The sequence below is a fragment of the Poecilia latipinna genome, unplaced genomic scaffold (genome assembly GCF_001443285.1).
Source record: "Poecilia latipinna isolate Pla-1442-1.1 unplaced genomic scaffold, P_latipinna-1.0 Scaffold173, whole genome shotgun sequence".
Taxonomy (NCBI): domain Eukaryota; kingdom Metazoa; phylum Chordata; class Actinopteri; order Cyprinodontiformes; family Poeciliidae; genus Poecilia; species Poecilia latipinna.
In genome coordinates this window covers 126,888-148,010 of record NW_015112789.1, presented here as the reverse complement: position 1 = coordinate 148,010, position 21,123 = coordinate 126,888, and the positions used below count along the sequence as shown (strand labels likewise).

Here is a 21,123-nt window from a genome sequence, read left to right as displayed (position 1 = left end):
ACTTATAAAACGGGAAGATTTCTTTCCCATGTGAAAAACAAACCTACCAGTAGCAAACTATTGCAAATAGAAATGGAGACAAATTTACTTGGTACAACTTTGTGATTTTACAGTGCATACAAATATACACTCCAAAAACAGAAAATCCTACTGAGTATTTTTGATTTGGTTTCCAGTGCAAACATCTTAGTGCACTGGAAATAAGACGAAACTAATTAAAAAGTAACTTTTCAGAAACGTACAGAAACTTATTTTTAGTCAATAATACCTAAATATTAATTATTTTATTTATAAAATGAGAAAAATGTCTTTTTGTAAGTGGAATAATTTGCCACTGGAACTTTTTCATCAATATTAAGCAATTCTATGCTCAAATAAACTCCTATATTTTGCTAAAAAGTTACTTTTTAGTTAATGTTGTCTTATTCTAGGTGTAATAGGATATTTAAACTAGACTCTTCAACCAAAAATACTTATTTTTGTGTTTTTGCAGTGCAATCTTTAAAGTGACAAAGCTATGTTTGATTTTAAAGGTGATGAACACTTTAATTTATGAAGCTACTGAGGTAATGTGACGTTTCAGCCTGAGAAGCTGTTTTGTCTGAAACGCCGTCACTGTGGATGGAAATGCCTTCTGGGAATCTTTTCCTTCAACCACTTCTATCACTCACCCAGACAATACAAACCAACAATGACTTGAAAAGGACGGATTTACTCAAAGCAGGAGGACGTGGACAGGAGTTCATATGTGGGCAGAGCTTCACGACGTTGTTTCCATGTTTATGTTGGCATCAGACTGAAAGTCGGTGCTTATTTGGGCTACATTTTGAAATATTAAATTGGTTACAACATGTAAATATTTTGGAGAACTCATAACTCTTTATGTTGCTAGTGTTTAAGGTGTTTAAAACAGATCCTTAAGGTCACTTTTGTTACTGAATTTTGCATGTTTATCAATTTTTTTATATTTTATTGGATGTTTACTTTAGTTCTCTGCAAAGCCTTGTTCTCTTTTCTAGCATTTGTATTTTATGATGTACTATACTGTCACTTAATCCTAACAAAGGGTGAAAAGGATGAATCTGTTATTGTCTAAAACACAATTACAAATCTGCCTTTTATCACCTGAAGAACATTTATAGGATTAAAAGGACTAAAGTGCCAAAAACGTTTAGAGAAACTTAAAATATCTGTTAGTTTATAAATCACTTGGCACCACAGTACATTAAAGACCTTCCAGACCTCTCAGGTCTTCTGGTTCTGGTTCTGCTCTGCATCCAGAACCAGAACCAAGCATGGAGAAGCAGCATTCAGTTTTTATGCTCCGAAAATCTGGGACAAACTTCCAGAAAACTGCAAAACAGCCGAAATATAGAGTCATTTTAAATTAAGGGTTAAAAATCAATTTAGAACATCATAAATTCCTTTTTCAACTATTCATAACTTTCTTTTGTTTTGCTACTGCAATGTTTGATTCTCACTTGTTTGATGTTTTATATTATTTTGTTTTAAAATGACAAACAAATCAAAATAATTTCTCTCTGTAGAATTACAACCAGACAGTAAATCCAGTGGACTTACTATACTGATATCTCATAAAACATTAACACATTACTACAGAAATCCATTAGTTTCATACATTAGTTTGATCCTCAGCTTTAAAATCAAACATAAATTGTTTTAAGGATTTTTCTGCAAATGATTTTTCTGGTTGAGATTCTAGTGCAAATATCTCGGTGACAAAACTGAAAAGTAACTTTTCAGCAAGATATAGGGGATTGTTTTAAGCATCGTCTTTATTATTGCTGAATATTGTTTCATTTATAACAAGACATTTTTCCATGTAATAAATGAGATAATTAATAAGGAATTACTGACTAAAAACAAACTCCTCCATTTTTCTGAAAAGTAATTATTGACTTAAGCAAACACAAATGTCTTTCAAAACGTTATTTGTAAGTTAGTTTTGTCTTATTTCTGGAGTAAATAAGACATTTGAACTAGAAACGAGACCAAGAATACTTGATAGGAGTTTGGGTTTTTGCAGTGCATATTTCAATATTATTTTCCCTTACACTGCAAAAACACAAAACTGTTCAAAGTAAACTTGTCCAGTTTCTAGTTTGAGTTATAAACTAGGTCCATTTGTAGATTATGTCACTTATAAAATGGGGGAAAACTGTTTTGTTAGAAGTAACATAATTTACTGATGGAACTGGGTTGCTAGGTAACGGGCTGGGTTTGACTGTGGTTGCTAGGTAACGGCGCACTGCCATCACTTGTGAAATAACCTGCCAACGGAACTAGAACTTCATCAATATTAACTTAAAATACCTAATTTCTTGCTGAAAAGTTACCTGTAAGTCAGTTTAATCTTATTTCAAGTGAACTAAGATGTTTAGACTAGAAACTAAACCAAAAATATTTGGTCGGATTTTGCATTTAATGCTCTCTTGAATAAATTCCTGGTTTATTACTCAAAATGTATTTATTCTGCAGCGTTTTGGAGTTTAAAGGGTTAACTACAAAATTGACTTGAGGCCTTTATGCAAAAAAAAAAAAATTCCAGGAGCTTATGCCATGTTGACGGTAAACCCTGCAATTACAGTCACTCACTTGTATCTTTATTTATCATTTCGTTTGTGTAATTGGAGAAACACGCGCATGAACACACACCCAGGAGAAGGAGAAAGTCAGGAATGTGTTTACCGGCCTTTACAAGGCAACTAAATGTTCAAGGTAAACACGGCAGATCCCTCCCACACCCCTCATCCGCCGGGCTGTTCCCACACACACACACACACACACACACACACACACACACACACACACACACACACACACACACACACCTACAAACCAGACTGCTGGAATGAACCTGGTCCAGTGTGGCTTGTTGACAATGACTGCAGTGACAGACGAAGCTTTACGCTGACATCCGTCTTGACTGACAGCGCTGACCCCCGCCGTGACCCTGCGAATCGAGACACGCTCGCAAGCATCAATCAGTCACTGTGGAGCTGTTGGGATTTCATTTATTAGGGTGGAGAAAGTCATAAGACTTAAGATAAGATTAGCATCAATTATAATGTTTAAAGGAAATTCTGATTGCAGAGCTTACAGAGCTATTAATGCGGCTGAAAGAAAAACAAGCAGAGGTGGGCAGAGAAGCCACAAGTCGCTGTGAAAACAAACAGATTTCGCAAGCAGAGTTACAGTTTGGTCATGAAAACTGAATAAAATTGTACAAAATGATGGAAAAATAAAATGAGCAAAAACTGACAGGAAGTTTGCTGATAGAAAACCAAACTTATTGAGAGCAGTAATTTAGCCCAGACTGTACTAATATATATATATATATATCTGTGCATTTAAGATAAAAACTCCTTTGTCTGTTAATGTTTTAGCCAAAACTGTCAAGTGGCAGTTTTAGCTTCACCTGGTTCAGATTTACTAAAGGAATGCCGAGTCATTGCAATTTATGCAATACGTTTATTTTCTCATTTAAAAATGAATTGAAATGTTTTGCATCTTTTAATGTATTTCTAATATAGAATGAAAAAGGCTCAAGTGGGTACATGAAAAATCATCAGAGTAATTGATACCTGATTCCTTGGTTGCCTCCACTGTGGCTGCCTGTCTAAACTGTAGCTTGTAGCTAAATTGCTGCCAGCTATGCAGTAATAAATGGTGAAGAAGAAACAAGTGAAAAATACATTCTGGTTGAGCTGGAATTAAAAAAAGGAAACATAAACAACCCTTATCTTCTCACAAGTGTGAAATCTTCAGCAGTCTGGAGAGAAACGCGTCAGATAATTGGTGACAGATGATCGCTGCTGATTTTCGTAGTTTAAATGACGAAGCAAACCATGAAGAATTTCCATAAATATGAGAAAAGATTGTTTCCAGTATCAAATACTACAGAGTGCCGTGTAATTTCCAATGGCCATCCATTCATTGTCTCAGCTGGAAGCAAAATGATCACGACTCCTTTTGAAAAAATAACCTTCACATGGAGGGAATAGAGAATTCAGGACAAATTATCGCCATACAAATAATCCAGATTGTGTTTCTTTGCTTCTGGAAATGCTGGTGGAATATCGAGAAGCTTTACAGTATGAAATAATTTTGTTTTCCAACCTGCAAACGTCAAATATGCACTGCAAAAAAGCAAAATCTTACCCAGTATTTTTGTTTAGGTTTAGGGGTGTCCAAAGCGTGGCCCGGGGGCCATTTGTGGCCCCTGGACTGATTGTGTGTGGCCCCTGACTTCAGCTCAGTAATGATGCAGATTTGGGCCCTAAGTTCAGGTATTTGATACAGATGGAGACTTTCTGTCTTTAATTAAGACAAAATTATCACAAACCAGTCAAATGTTGGCTTTAGCACCAAGGATTTGCTTTTTCTCTTCAAGAACCAGAAACTTTTACTTCACCAAAATCTGCTAATTAATTTCCTACATTCAGCTAAATTATTTTCAGTGACAGTGACCTAAAATCTGATTTTATTCATTAGAATCAGTTAAATCGTGTTGATTTTTTCCCCCAATTGATATAGAAATTTAGTAAAAATATTTTTGATAAGGCAAATCTGCATAAACCTTTTAAAGTTTTGGATCTAGAATCATTTCCAACCACAAGTCTGAATACTTGATCTGTTTAATTATTGAATGATTTATTGTTGAGTTGGTAAAAAAACAAACAAAATTCAACATTTTTAACCCATTTGACAAAAAGTTTGGACACCCTGTTCGAGTTTCTCATGAAAATATCTTAAAACTAACTTACAGCTAACATTTGTTTTAAAGTCTATAATCCATTAATGTTGGTGAAAAAGTTCTAGTTTCACTGTCAGATTATTTCACTTATAATATTTTCCTGTGTTAGAAGTGAAGTAATCTGTATTTTTAAATCAATATTAAGTAAATATTGACTTTAAACAAACTCCTGTGTCTCACTGAAAAGTCATTATTAGTTTTGTCTTATTTCAAGTGAACTAAAACATTTACAACAGAAACTAGAACAGAAATACTTATGATTTAGTTTTTTTGCAGTGAGACATGATTCATGTAGTGGAAGTTGTCATTTGGTGAAACGCGGCCAAAAGGCCAATTCCTGACTTGAAACAGCGATGCGCCTCCTGATTACATCCTGTTGCTTATTATCTCCTATTAGCACACGTTGCCTGTTCAGAATTACTTCTGGTCGCATTCAAATTTCAATCTTTAGATCTGTTGCCAGCTGCAGCTTCCTGTTTTGACTCAAAAAGCAATAATCTAAAGTGGTTAAACGACTTGGAGGAATCCGTCTGAAGCGCTGCTGTCACTGCTGAACCCGAGGGAAATGTCAAACTCAGGGTGCGTCAGGATTGGGCGTGCTGAACCTGGATTAACGTCTAATATTAGGCTGAGGGCAGGTTCAGGTAAGTCTGAAGCTGGTGGAAAAAAAAAACAATTATCACTTCCTGTCTGGTTTCAAAGTAATATAATTCTGAATGAGTCGACACGAATGGCATCCACTGTTAGCATGCGGCCATAAAGCCAGGTTTGAATGGAACGCACTGTTAACTGAAAGGATTAATGCGAGATTTACCTTGAACGGTCGGGTGACTTAGAAGAGAGCGTGAGGATAACTCGTCTGGGATGTTCCTGCAAAAACTGAGCGGCGCACACGCAAATGAAAGTGCATGCATTCTGCCTCGCCGCCCCGTGTTTCTCTTTCGCTCACACGCATGCACAACCCTGACTTCCTCCTGTTGTTGTGTGTGTTTTGTCAGCCTAATCTCGGTTCTAATCCTCACACTGCTGCCAGACAGACAGGCCCACCCAGGTGAATGAGCCTGAACCCAGCTACGACTGTGTGTGCTTCGCCGTGATTGCGCTCACAGAGAAACAAACAGCTGGTGGATGTTTTAGGTTAAATTATAGAAAGTGATTTCTTTGGTTTTTGCTTTTCTTAGCATCACCTCAATGTTCCAGGGTTCATACACTTCAGATTGTAAAAATCAAGCACTTTCAAGCACCTTTCAAGGTAGTTTTACACTTTTCCAGCACCACAGATTGGAGATAAAACAATTCAAGTAAACTACAAAACAAAAAACATGTAATTCATTATTGCATTATGCCATTTAGTACTACTAATAATGTACTGGTAGTATCCTACAGAAGGGATAAAATAAACTTAAAATACTCAAAATGTTCTGTTTTGTAAAGTCTCTGTCATACACCTGACCGGTCCAAGAACAAAACACTAAACTCAGTCAGGGAAGTTTATTTGTGTAACACATTTCAGCAACAATTCAAACTGTTTTACTTCATGAAAACATCATGAACACATCATAGTCGCCACAGTGTGAAAACCAGTAACAAGCATTACATTTAGTTAAAATCAGCGATGCACATCAAAAATGTTGGTCAGTGTTTCATTTATTGTGTCTGAAAAGCAGCTCTAACCAGCTGGGTTTTTAGACTTAAAGGCACTCAGTGTTTCGGCTGTTTTGCAGTTTTCTAGAAGTTTGTTCCAGATTTTGAGGCATATAGAAGCTGAATGCAGTTTATCCATGTTTGTTTCTCAGAACCAGAAGAAGAGAAAAATCCCCCAATTTCAATAATTTTAATGTATAAAATATAAGCCAACCTTCATTTCATTTACAGAGGTCAAAAAGACATTTAGCTATTATCAGTAATAAATATTCATTAATCCTTACAAATGGTGTAAGATAAAGGACATTCCTGCTTAAATTTGTTGAAATGTTTCAAACACAATTTACAAAGAAACTCACAAAAAAAAAAAAACTCTAAAAGTTTTTATTTTTAGTTTTTTGGTATTTGGCAAATGGAAATAATTTCTGAAATTCCAGCTGACCATAAACAAGAAACGTTTAGTCTGATTTAACGTCAGACAGCAAAAAAGAAAAAGTATTTCTAAATATCTGATTTCAGCTGTAAATAATGTCCAAATTTAGGGGAACGCTAATGCTAAGGCGCTAAAGCAAAGCTAACTTAAGTTCACATTATATCTGCTTTAAAACAACAACCGCTGAGCTCTAATTAAACTTTAACATTAAAATTAATGTTTTATAATGTCTGTGTTTTATTTTGTTCCTGTGTGTTTCTTGTTTGAAGTTATTAGGAAAAAGATAATGTGAAGAGAGGAAACAGTAACAGTCTACACCCACTTCAAAATAAGAGATTCAATATAAACGATAAAAACTTTAACACAAACTTAACTCAACTGAAACTTTATAAAACAGCCAATTAAATTAGTGCTTTAGAATTTATCTCATAGTTAATTTAGGGCAAGCTAAAAGCACTAAAAGTTTTCAATGCTAAAGCACTAAACAAAAAACTAGCTTGCTATTAGCGCATTTGTGATATTTCAGAATAATACAGCTGACAATGAGAAAGATTCTGAGATGGGGGTCGATTGCTAAAATACTTCATAACAAGAAAAATAAATGAGTTTTTTTTTTTAAATAAAGATTTGATGTGGATTCAACCTTGTAATTAAATCACAAACTGACTTTTATTCAGTTATTTAGCTTTTGCAAAAGTGACATTTTCCACAAAGTAGCACTAAGCTAAATGTATGAAAGACGAGAAGCAGAAACACAATTTCCAGTTTTGTGTTTTCCTCCTGTAACTCTTGGCCTCCTGCGCTGCAGCGTGCAGCAGGACTGAACCAACGCCTCGGGGAGGAAATGGCGTAAGAGATCAACAAACTTGCAGGCCGACTAGCAGAAGCATGTTTCTGACTGGATAGCGTGTCAGCGGTTGGTGACTACATCACCGAGCCGCCAAAGATCAAAGATTTCACAGAGACACGCAGATTAATTTGTTTTTGTGTGACCATGGCATAGGTTTGATAAATACAGCGTCAGCACAACAACTGTAGGTGGTCTGATGAGTTAGATGAATCAGGCGGATTTCATGTACTTAAGATCTTGTCCTTGTAAGCTTGTTGCTGACAGCAGCCTGGATATGAAGGCAAGAAATTAATTGCTGCCTACATTTTAAACCAAAATGGTTTACACACCATCTTCTCAGAAAAGGAGGAGAAGGCCTGAAGAGAGTGAATGAAGCCATTTCTCCCCAGAATATCAGTAGAGATTTTGTGTCCTTGATGGATAAATTATCTACATTGAAAAACAAGCATCATTGTTGTTTTTTCTACCTCTGCTCATGACCTGACTTCTCCTTTTATTTATGCTTCTTGATTGTCTGAAACAGCACAAACAGCCAGGAAGGTCACATAAATCTGAAAGCTGTTCATGGACATTTGTAGAGACGGGGGTTGGTGGATACATATGATCAAATTTACATCCCAGAAAATTCACGGCTTGCCACATAGAAGAGCCTTTTGGATGCTATCAATTAGGCTTAACAGGTCCTGTTCTTAACTTATAAAACTGATCATTTCCATATTCTTTTATTTGTGTGTGGAAATGGCTGCAAGCAGATGTGCAATTATCTTTGATAAGCAGAAGTGGGACCTCCTGCACAACCACCTATAATGCATTAAGTGATTTCTGGATGATAAAACAACTAAACACTTGTCTTTTCCAGCAGCCATTGTACAGCACATACAGCAGTAAAACCAGCTGACTTAAAGTGCTAGAGCTCAGCTTGGGTTGCTAGGTAGCAGTCTGGGCTTGGGTTGCTAGGTAACACAGCAGTCAAATGTGACCTAACGATCATGACATTTTTAGAGTGGCTTATTTTCCAGACACCAAAGAAGTTTAATTTAGTGTCAAAAACAGAGTTGAGACACAAATAGATAAAAAAAAAAAAAAAAAAAAAAACTACAAAAAGTGAATTTTGCACCACAGGTCCCCTTAAATGTGACACAAATGGTCAGAATGCAAGGAAATGGTTCAAAGCTACATTAATTTGTGTGCTTCTGAATGTTGAACTTTTTTTTAAGTTGGAATGTCATCTGGTAATCTTATATCTGGAAATAGAAACTTAAAAAATGTGCAAAGAGGGCAACATGTGGAGCTTCAGTCATTTTAGATATTCTCCATTTTATGCAGTGCATTTGGGATGAAGGGTGTAAAAATAAGACTGTCAGGATGGAGTTTGATAGTTTCAAGTGATGCTAAATTTATTATTTTCCACCATTATTAGTGATGATAAAAGCTACATAATCAGATTTATTGAGAAGCCATGCAGAATAATTTCTTACAACAGGTTGCTGAAGAGTTTTGGGAAGAATAACTTTTTCTTTTTGGATAATTTGCATTGAAATGGCAAATCTAACTATTATGTTACTTTACATGTGACAGTAAGTGTCTGATGTTGGTCTCTTTTCACAGTTCAGTAGGTCTGACCTTTAACGTACGCCAGCCAAATCAAAGAATGGAGAAATAAAAAATATTTAACCTAGAAGAGAATCACAGTTTTGTGATTTCCAAAAATGTCAAACCAGATTGCTACCTAAAAACAAAGGAAGCAGATTAAGACGAGCGTTACATCTACGAACTAAACATTTGTTCAAGTTCAAGAGAGAAACCTTATGTTTAAGAAACATGCTACAAAAAGCTCCTAATTATACGGTGTCTAATGTTTAAACACCCACATATGTAGGAAAAAGAGTCACACCAACACTGTCAAGTATAACTTTGAAGATTTCTCCTAATTTAATCCATGTCTTCACCATTCCCAGCTGACATTAAAAGCTGAGTTACATTTTACATTAACTAAGACATGCAGCTACAATTCTATATACCACATATGACAAACAGCTAATCCTTATTTGTGCCTTGCCAAGCCTGTCACAATTTAAGCTGCGGTTGCATTATGGCCAGTGGCAGGTAAAGGGCAGTAAGCCTGACTGGATTTGGCAGCAGTGTGAGACACAGACCTCAGTGTTTCCTTCAAAAATGAAAGATATCCCCCACTTGAAAACTGACACCTTCTCTTGCGATTGTCGCCAGAAAAGTAGAGCTTCTTACAGAGGAGCAAAAAGTTAGAAACCATCTGAGGACTTGAGCTGAGGTGCAGCTCTGATAGTGTTATTACCAGCCCTGTTTATTATTTTACTTTAATGAAACTCCACTCCGTTTGCCTACAAAGTCCGGTTCGTTTGCACACATGCAAACTGATGTGGACCAAAAAAGTGAACCTTGGTCTCAGTTCCTTTAAAATAAATTCAATGCATATGTGAACGCCAAGTGGACCAGAGACCGCTCCAAAAGCAGGAAGTGGACTAAACACAACCAAGACAAATGTGCTGTGCTAGTGCTAGCGAGAGACGAGACCTTTTAGGAACGCCAAAAGAGAAGTCCTACAGCCACTAAAATCTGACGCTACTCTAGTGCTATTTACATTTTGTGGAGAACGACGTTGCGTTCAGTGTCTTCTGAGGTTTTGTGTCGTTTTCTTCAGTGGCTCTTGATGCAGCGCCCCCACAGGCCAGGAGGGGAACAGGTTTTGTAGTTAGTTTGGTTTGGTTGATACAGTGGAAACAAACTGAATCAAACCGAGTTTACTGGACTATCAGGTGAAAACACCCTTAGAAATCACTTGCTGCATTCTTGTTTGTTGTGCAGGAGGCTCCACCCCTGCTTTTCAAATTTGCACGGTTATATAATTGCGCATCTGTTTGCAGCCATTTTCACATGTGAGCATTAAGGTTGAGTTAAGGGGTGTGGCCAGCAGCAGCTTATCTGGATTTAAAGTGACAGAGGCCCTAACAAGCCTAAAAGAGGCAGACTGAGCAGAGTAAAATCTGACTTTCTCAGAATCATTTTTGTGCAAAAAATGTAATGAGCATGTTTTGTGTAGACCATAGACCTATCCAAACCTCTCCAAGGATGCATAATAGGTCACCTTTAAACCAGATGCAGCTAATTTTCTGTAAAGTCTGACAGAAGGCCTACTTCCACCAAACACACCTGAAAAAGGTGTAATCAGCCCAACGTGCAAAAGAAAATCCACATCCTCGATTCTAAGTTATTATCAAAGAAAACAAGGATCCAGAAAATATGATTATCAAGACAAACCTAAAGTCATTTTGTTGTAAATTGATCTGTTTTTGTCATTTTCTGAAGCTTTTCACAATCTGTGAGGCCAACAATGACAGAGAAAATAATCTATTTCTTTGGTAATGGGTATTATTGAGCTGTGAATGAGTTTGGGAATTATTACTCTTCATATCTGCCCTTCTGTTCTTTGCCAAATTTAGCTGCAGAAAAGATTTGTTTCTCTGTGAGACAAAAACTAAACCGTGTTTCAGACTCTGAGTGTCTGTTTGTACATGTAAGGACAAGTATTTCTGCAAACTGCAGAGGGAGACAACACAAATCTAATCCCAGAAAAAAGCCTGGCAGTCACAGGTCACCATCTGGAAGCAAACTTAATTCTAACACACTTCAGTTTTTCTCTTTATTAGAATACAAACAAAAACATTGATCCCTTTGGGTCTAATTTTGTTGGATTCTAAATGTGGTAATGCTATTCCTTTGACTGACTGCAAACCTTTCTGATTCATCTGTCAATATATCACTGGCAGCTGACATGAGTTCTGACTTTAAAAACATTTACATATTGAAATGTTCATCATTGGACCAACAAACTTTTAGATGTAGACGCCTCTAAAAGTTTATCGTTTCGTGATGGATTGGACACAAAGTCATAGAAAAACAATTCAATCTCTGTAGAGGTTTGATTCATTCTACAATTACATTTTTAACATCATTGCTATCAAAATAAGTTTAATTTTTCTTACTGCATTAGATTAGTCCTTGGTTTTATACCAGATTTTATGTAATTAATGTTCCATTTCCACTGTGTTTTTGTATTTTCATTTTAAATTACTAGAATTTTTTTTCTTTTACGCAACTATAGGAAAGTTCCTCGTGATGAAGTGGTGATTGGTCCAATCCCATTTCTCAACCAATGACGTCTGGAGCTGAGCATTAGCCCCGCCCACGACTCTCCACTGATCAGCAGGTAAAGATGGATTGTGAAACTAAAAGACCAACAAGGGACAGATAAGTCAAAACTAAAACTAAAAGTGTAAAATATTTATTCCCTATAAAAACAACCCTTTACTCTTAAACCTGTCAGTGATTAAACATTAAAATCAGAGCAGATACACAATTATAACTCTTAACTTTTTTTAAAACCTCTTGGCTTTTCTGAAACTAGTTCTGTGTGCATCTGGGTCCAGTTAGAAACCAAACCTTACAGTTTGACTTTCTACGATGACAAAACATCTGATATATCACAACCTATAAAGATAATTTTAAATAAAAGTGCTTTAACTTTAAGGTAAAACTATGTGCAGGACATTCGTATCTTTATTGATTCTGTTATTGGGACACATGGAGAATCTTAAAGTCATAAAAACGCTACTTTCCCACACTACTGCATTACTTCTTTACAGATGTGTGCAACTTCACAATTGCAGTGTTTCCAATAAATGAGAAATGCAATTGAAATTGCATGTGAATAAATTTATTCATGGATTAAGTCATTAAAAAACATGAAGCACCATCGTCCTATGACCACTTCCTGTTGTCTTCTTTGTCGTTTCTGCCAGTAGTAACGTCCTGTTGTCGATCATGTGATCTGAAAGTGTTTTCATTGCAGTTTTTTTAAAAATACATTAATTTCGTTACATTTGAGAAGTTCAAAGTTTTGTGTTTCCATTAACCAAATTTGTGCAACTTAATAGTCAATGGAAACTCAGGTTATCGCTCACACTTCTTTACAGTATTACTGCAGACATCAAACAAAATGCATTCTTTTTCTCAAATTACATTCCTGGAAGATGAGGAAATTCCCCCCTTCCTGCACTTTAATTTCGGGGAAAAAGTTTCATTTTTTATTTTTTTGCGTTGCTGAATGCGGGTTGCTCTGCAGCACTGAGAGCCTGATTGCAGGTGAAGAGGCCTCTTGATATGCTGGGTAATTTACATGACATGATTACTCCAGCAGCCCTGCTCTTTGTGTGTGTGTGTCTGCGTTACGTGTAAGTGTGTGTGTGTGTGACAGAGCGACGGTAAAATGGTGCTAAACATCTGTGAGCTTGATGACACTCACTTAAAACAACGGCTTGGGAGGCGTGAGGGCGGTGTGATTGAAGGAAGAAAAGCAGGAAGATGGAAGAGAGCGGGCAGAGGGGGAGGATGATGGAGGAAAAATGTAGAAATGCATAAAGGTATTTGAAAGAAGTAGAGACGCATGGAGAAGCTGAAAGATATTCCTCAAGAACTGCGAACGTGAAGAGATGTGAGGTATTTCTGTGTGTGTGTGTGTGTGTGTGTGTGTGTGTGAGGGGCAGACAGGGCAGGTGAGCTGCATGGTCCAACTTGCTTTAAAAGCACCTGAAGAAACAACACGAGGCTGGCATGATAACATCTCCCCTGCCTGCCTGTCAGGCTCCATATGCATCTAAATTTATACCAACACTCCGGCTTTGACATGCAGATTTCTGCTGTTTTCTCAGACCTGCATGACAGTAATCCCCTTTGGAAAGTTATGTTTCTGATCGCTGCAGATTTATTTACTTCTCTGTTTATTATGTTCATCCCCAAAGTTTGTAGTTTTAGCAGCTGCTTCTGTTTTTATTCAGCACTTTGTTACAGGAGCAACACATTTAGTTTGATTTCAGATGATTTTATACGTTTAGCACTGGGATAGATTTGAGTTTCTAGATGTTTGTTTTAAGTAAGATCGCTGAAATGTTCATAAATATGAATGAAAGTTTGGACCCCCAGGGGTGCACAAACTTTTCAAAAGTTGAAAGAGTCAAAAGATCCAAATAAAACAAAACAAATAAAGTAGTCAAGTCATGTATTTTTATGTCTAGTTTTATCTTTTCAAAATGGATTTTTATTGCAGATCCAAAGTTTGAAAGGGATTTTTACGGTGGCGTATCAGGGCCAAATTAGATTAAAAGTTTGTAAATAAGAAAAGTAAATTTTCAGAAACCCATAAATGTTCTAGAAAAAATTGCAAAATTTCTGTTTGAAAATTTGAAAATTTACTGAAAAAGTTTCAGGAATTTTGAGATTAACCTTGGACTTTCAACTTTTGGAATTTGTCAAAAGTTGAAAATTTCAAAGTTTAACAGATTTTCCACGTTTGCTGTATTTAAAGAAAAGCATCTAGTTTTCAGTTTCTCTTGGGCTCCACTGAATAAATTCATTTTCAGTAATAATAATAGGATTTGGGTCACTATCATTCAAAACATTTGCTATATTTGGTCAAGTCTAATAAATTAAATGAAAGTTGATTTCAAAGTCGCCTTTTCAGTAAAAGTTTCTGGATAAACTTGATTTTTTGTTAAAGCTTGGTTGTAAAAATTTGTGTCCCATTATGTTTGTAATAAATTTACCCTTATTACAAATTAAAAGTGTCCATCTGCATGTATCAGCCAAATTTTTATCATTTTTGAGTTGCAGCTGGGGGCCGCACACAGTCAGTCTGAGGGCCACAAATGGCCCCCTGGCCGCACTTTCAGCACCCCTGCCTGCTGTAGTCAGTTCTTCCAGAAGTTGTGATCCCAACTATCAGCTCATTAAATCCTTCACAAAATTTACACAAATTCACCACCACTTTTGGCCAGTCATCACAACCTTGTCATAAATCTGACCAATCACATCCAGCCTTCCTCTGCATTTCCTTCTTGTCTGACCAATCGCTGAACCAGTTCCCTTTGCCTCCTTCTAATTTCACTTTTTATTTGTTTTTGCTTTCATTTTGCACCCACACAAGGAAGTTGGGCTCTGTCAGAGGTTTTTGTGTCGTTTCCTTCAGCGGTTCTTGGTGCAGCGCCCCCACAGGCCAGGAGGGGAACAGGTTTTACAAAACGTTTGGTCCTTTGGACTCGGTGTGAAAGAACATCCGCAGCTGAAAATGAAATGAATGTTCTGATGTTTGGTCCCAAATCGGACCGATTCTACCGGACCTTCGCGTGTGAACACACCCTATGTTCCGGTTTCACTCCACCTCTACATCCCCAGTCCAAACTGTTGGTAAATATTTTATTTATGACCCTGCAGCTAAAATAAAAACTTTATTATGTCTATTCTGTGTAAATGAATAGACATATTCTGTGTAAATGATTTTCTGACTACTAGTGCACTAGTGACCGCACTAGTCAGTCTGACTACTAGTGACTGACTAGTGCGGTCCTCTGCTGCTGTAGCTTCATCATCCTGACATGCATTTGTGGCATAAAGTGGATCTTTACTCATTTCAACTGTTCAACTGTTGTTATTAAGCAGTTGAACAGTTATAATCCATGAAATATCTGCTAAGTACACATGTTTATATATGTAGGACCTGATGGTGTAATTATTTCATTCTTGAAGCAGTTTGATGAGTGAACTCATCATTTTCAATGCTGGCAAGAATAAAAGCAATCTGTCAGTTTGTGAAAGATCCTTTAGATCAGGAGGTGAGTTGAGAGTGAAATTTAATTTACTGTAGAGAGTGAGGTATTTTACTCCATCTCATTTGAAGATTCCTGCAGCCATCAGGAGGAAATGTTGCTCTTAAAGGCAGAGGATGCGAGCTTAGGCTGATTCCTCAGACAATGCAGCATCAATAACCGTCTGTCAGCAGCAGCGGATACTACGGCATGGGCAAAGGATTAGTTTATAAAACCTCTACAATGCACAGTTACGTCAACAAAAGCTGGTTAAAAGGTGCAGCACATCGTGGAAAAGGAAATATCTTTAATATCTCTTCACTCTAGAATCTGTATGGAAATCAGAAAGATTCATATCTTCAGAAATAACCAAGTTCCTCTTTTCATATTAATCCCTTTAGTGAAGAGAGTTTATGTCCTAAAGCACAAATTAATCCAGAAAATATGAATAATCTGAAGATGATGTGAAAATGAACAAAAACAAGAGAGAGAGGTACTTAAAAAAAAATACTTTTAGGAGTATTTTTACAACGCTGTACTTTTTTCGTGAGTAATTTTATTAAGTATTACTTCTCTGACTTGAGTAAAATTTATTTATTTTTTACCCACTGAATGAAAAACAAACATGTTTTATCCAGAAATCCACCAGACTCAGACTCACACCTGCAGTTTCTGTTAAAGTTTCATCAGATTTTTATTGAAAGAAGCTGATTTGAAAAAACTTCCTTTTGCCTGATTTTTATTTTTTATATGAATTATCATTTTCATCCTTAAAACAACAAAATTTCCACTTAACTTTATATTTTTGTCCACCTGATTGTCATTTTTAAATATTAAATAATTGATCATTTGATCAGTTACTCAGTACTTGTGTCGGCTTTTTACCAAATACTTTTTTACTCTGAGTAATTTCTTGGACGGATACTTTTCACTTTTGTATAAACATGTTGAAGTAGTGCTGCTCTGACTTGAGTACAACTTTTTGATCCTCTGATTAAACATATTTTCCTGCCGTTTTCCTGAAACCCCAGGATATTTTTCTAAACACAGATTGCTTTCGTGGATGTGCAGCTTTGCAGCAGCAGACTTCGCTTTACTGCGGCCCGTTTCTAACGTCGTTGAGTGAGATTTCAGCGTTTAAGAAAACACGGCTACCCTTGACGTCGCTCTCTCCGAGCTTCACCTCTCGCTCTGCGTCTCCCAGGCAGAGGCAGATTAGCAGAGTTCTGCTTCGTTTACCTTCACCTGTCAACGCCGGCTGCGTGTGTGTGTGTGTGTGTGTGTGTCCTGAGCACTCAGCCATGAGAAGCTACCGCTAAGACCCTGCATCATAGGTTGTGTGTAGGTGACAGCTAAAGAGTCCCACCCAGAACACACACACACTCACTCACTCACACCCCTAAGGTTTAAAGTGACGCTTAAGCCGACTAAATGCGTCGGGGTTTCGGGTCCTGTGAGCCCGCGATGCACTCAGAATATGAAAACCTGACGCCGCTTTTAATTTTCTGTTTCCACTTAAGTTGAGAGGAGAAGATGTGGAGAACAGCGTCAGAGGGGGGGAGTGTGTGTGTGTGTGTGTGTGTGTGTGTGTGTGTGGTCCTGTGTGACGAGAAGGAGCTGCACCTCCACGGCTCACTGCCATCCTCCTTCCTCCCTGAGCTGCTGGAGCCTGCTCTGGCCTGTTGGCAGGAAGTGTCCTCCCAGCTGACAAAAACACACTCACACACACACACACACACACATCCTCACAAAACGTTGGCAAAATGCCCCCCGTCCCGCCCCATGACACCACATCCACAAGAGGAGCACGACTTCAACATATTTTTACTCCAGTAAAAGTAAAAAAGTATTTGGTAAAAAGTTTACTCAAGTACTGAGTAACTGATCAAATGATCAATCATCTAATATTTAAAAATGACATCATCAAATGAACCAAAATATAAAGATAAGTTAAAGTTTCTACCCAACTCGGCTTGCTGCAGAAGCAAAAACACAAAATACCACCAAGTATTTTTGGTTCAGTTTCTAGTGCAAATATCTCAGTACACTTGAAATAAGACAAAACTAACTTAGGTGTAACCTTTCAGCAACATATAGGAGCTGGTCACAAATCAATAATCCTTAGTATTGATGAAAAACTTCTAGATCAACTGGCAGATTTAATTTATGGAAAAACATTTTGTTATAGGTGGAACTAGAACTTTTTAAAATAATCAATTTTAAGGAATTATTGTCTTAAAGCTCCTGGGTCTCACTGAAAAGTCAAGAAATGGCTACTAACTAGTTACATTTATTCACCTACAGTAGCTTTTTGGAAAAATATATACACTTAGGAGTATTTTACTACGCTGTACTTTTTACTTACTTTTACTTGAGTAATTTTATTATGAAGTTTCTACTCTTAGTTGAGTAAAAGTTTTGGGAACTCTACCCACCTCTGATAAAGTGACTTTCAGCAGGTGGCGCTCTTCCTTCTGGATTTGTCTGCAAAAGACGGTGAATATCCAAAACACTTGGAGGAAAAATAACAGTTTTCCTGTGCAGGAAGTAAACAGGTTTGCAGAAACATTCATCTGAAACAAAAGGTCCTTAAAGCGCTAAGAGGGATTCCACTTCTGCTCCCAGTCAGGAGCTGCAGCAGGTGCGAACGCCTGTTCAGCGCTAACCTTGGAACCAAATATCACTTTAATTGGCTTCATTCAGACTGGACTGTTTTCTTAGTTTTAATCAACAAAAACAAGCTGGAAATTAAACCCAAGCAGTTTTTAAGTTTTTTTTAAATCAGACAAAAGACGCATTAATTAAAACAAAAGTTTCCAACCTGCCACACATTTTAAATAGAGTTTTTAATAATAATAATAATAAGATGAGATCTGTGTCTTATGTATTTCTGTTTAATAGTCGCTTTGACCTGCATGATTAAATCCCTCCTGGTATAATTCAGCTATCACACAAATCTGAAGAACATTTTAAAAAAAGACTTTGACAGGAAAAACAAAAAGCCGTAGCTGTAGAAAAACAGAAACTAGCCTCTAAAGCTGTTAAATTCAGGCTGATTGCTCTTCTGATTCATCGTAAACAACTGATCTCTCACATCATTTCAAATAAAATATTACTAAACACTTAAACCATCTGAAGTGAGAGAAAAAACACTTTTATATCGGTAAACTCCCTTAAATTAGTGTTTCTCTTCCTTTTCTTTTTGAACTGTAGCTTCCCATCAGTTCTGTTGAAGACTAAAAGGAAGATTTTCAGTTTTTAAAGTTTTAAAAACAGCAGTCACTTCAATAAAAACATTTTCCATGAACCACCTGAAGAAAACCCTCCCAGAAGTCAGACTGCTGTTCAGACATCGAAGGATTATGTATACCTGGTTTAAGGTGACATACTTCCTTCAACATCTTCATTATATTTTTTGCACAAAATCATTTTTAGGGAACGAGATTTTGAGTTTTCTTAGCTCTTTTCAGAAGCAGCTGTTTGGGGCGTCCTGTCATTTTAAACCCGGACGCTGCTGCTGGCCACGCCCCCCAGCTCTACGTTCACTCTCTCAATTGTAAATGGCTGCAAAAGGATGCGCAATTATACAACCGTACATCTTTGAAAAGTAGAAGTGGAGCCTCCTGTGCAACCAACAACAATGCAGCAAGTGGTTTCTGAATGTTAAGTCAACAACAAAACATGAGCACAGCTGACCAAACGTGCTGGAACTCCCATTTGGTTGCTAGGTAACAGGCCAGGCTCAGCTGGGGTTGCTAGGTAACGATGCAGTTCTCGTCAGCTTTTGAAACGGCACAAAACATGTTTTTGCTTTTTTTACTTGATCTGGTTCTAGAAACTGTTGAGGCTGAAATGAAAGTATAAAATGTGCAAAAAAATGAATTTTCCATAATAAATCCCTTTTAATAAACAGTTTAAATTGGCATTTTCAATTTGTCACTCATAATAATAATAATCACATCTGAAAGTTTTATGATGGTTCTCAATATGTGCATTTTAATGACCCAGAAATCCTTAAAATGTTTAGAAAACATGAATAAAACTGCTCAAAAACGGTCAAATCAACAGCCTCGATGCTCAGCTTTGCAAAGTTTAGATTAAAAATTTAAAGAAAACAAGCTAATGCATCCATACTGTAGCCAAGGACCTCGCTTGACTGATTTACTTTTCATTTTACTGTAACTTCTCCCCCATGGGTTCAGAGAGGGGTGGCTTGTCTAAGTACCTGAATTAGAGACACACAGAGAGAGAGGTAATTAGAATCCAGTGATTAATGTTCTAATGAGTTTATTCTCTGAGGGGATTAACATGAAGGCTAATAGCAGCTCTGCTAAAAACATCCCAAAAAACCCAAAACACTGGAGACTAAAAGGCAGGCTCAGGATTTACTGCTTCAGCAGAAAAAACAAAAACATGTTGCTGCTCTTGTTTTTCACTCCTTATTTTGTTTATTATGAACTTACTCAACCTTGAAATGACCTCAACTCCTCTTGGCAGTAAGAAGAAATGCTCAGCCGTTCTCAGTCAGCATATGGAGCAAAACAAAAACAGTTCACTAATGTATAACAGCACCAATATGAGGTTAGATTTGAGCTGAAATGTTTCCTCAGCAGGAAGACACGTGCACAAGGTGTTCTAAAAAACCCCTACATAAAACAAAACAGACCTAAAAAGGCTTAAAAAACCGAAGACAAAGACATTTTTTGCACAAAAGTGACAAACCTTAAGATCTCAAATGATCACAAGGACACACAAAGAGTCAGCCATGCAGTAAAACACAAAATAACTGCTTATAAGAGCCAAACTGTTAAACTAAAGAGATCAAAAGGAGAAGCACAATTACTAAACTGGAGTGGAAAAACAGAAACAAAACATGTAAAGCGAACACAAAGTGTTGTGAAACAGGCAAAATCACAGGTAAAATACACAGCTGGGGAAACAGAGAAACCACAAATTACGATTGTGGTTTGTGGTCGTTTTGTATCTTTTCAGTTTGTGTGTCTTTGTCCTCAGTAATAACAGTTAAAGGCCTTTTTCATGTTGGAGCCCTGGGGGTCTTCTGCTTCACAGCAGTAAAGATATTATTCACTTTCCTCCTCCCACACAGACAGAACAGATTCAAATTTCAGTGATTTTTATTTTATTTTTTTCAGGAAGGTGTCCCAACTTTCTTTGTAAACTGCAAAAACACAAAATCTTACCAAGTTTTTTTGGTCTAGTTTCTACTGCAAAAGACTTAGAAAACTTGAAATAAGACAAAACTAAATTACAATTACCTTTTCAGCAAAATCTAGTTTGTTTTAAGTAAATACTTCAAAAAGTACTAGTTGTTTTGGCAGATTATTAGACTTTTAACAAGACATTTTTCTCATGTTATAAGTTAATTTATAATTATAACAGTTTGTTATAATTAAAGAATCTTCTAATATGTTGTGAAAAGTTACTTTTAAGTTGGTTTGTCTTATTTCAAGACAAACTTAGAAACTATACCAAATTTTGTGTTTTTGCAGTGAAAATGAGAGAAGAAGACGTGACAAAGTTACACGACGAGAAACGGAGAAAAGCAAGCATGGAAAAAACATATATGCTTGTAACCAATTGGTTTTTGGAGTGACATTCGGTTGGCTTAGCCATTTTCTGAAGGAAAAGGAGAGATTAAGACAATCCTCAGCGAGCCACCTTCACCGCGCCGAGGTGCTTAGGGACACCGGGAGCAAAGAGGATTGTGGAGAAGAGAGGGGGC

General features: G+C 36.9%; 1 long non-coding RNA gene across 4 annotated transcripts in view; it reads left to right on the top strand.

Moving 5' to 3' along the window:
- LOC106946028 (uncharacterized) overlaps positions 1 to 21,123 on the top strand; it is a 120,691-nt gene that overhangs the window by 66,760 nt on the left and 32,808 nt on the right. For all 4 annotated transcript variants that reach the window (XR_001424675.1, XR_001424677.1, XR_001424674.1 and 1 more), the window contains one exon: positions 11,846 to 11,950. This is a non-coding gene — a long non-coding RNA (uncharacterized LOC106946028). The remainder of the gene's footprint in view (positions 1 to 11,845; positions 11,951 to 21,123) is intronic.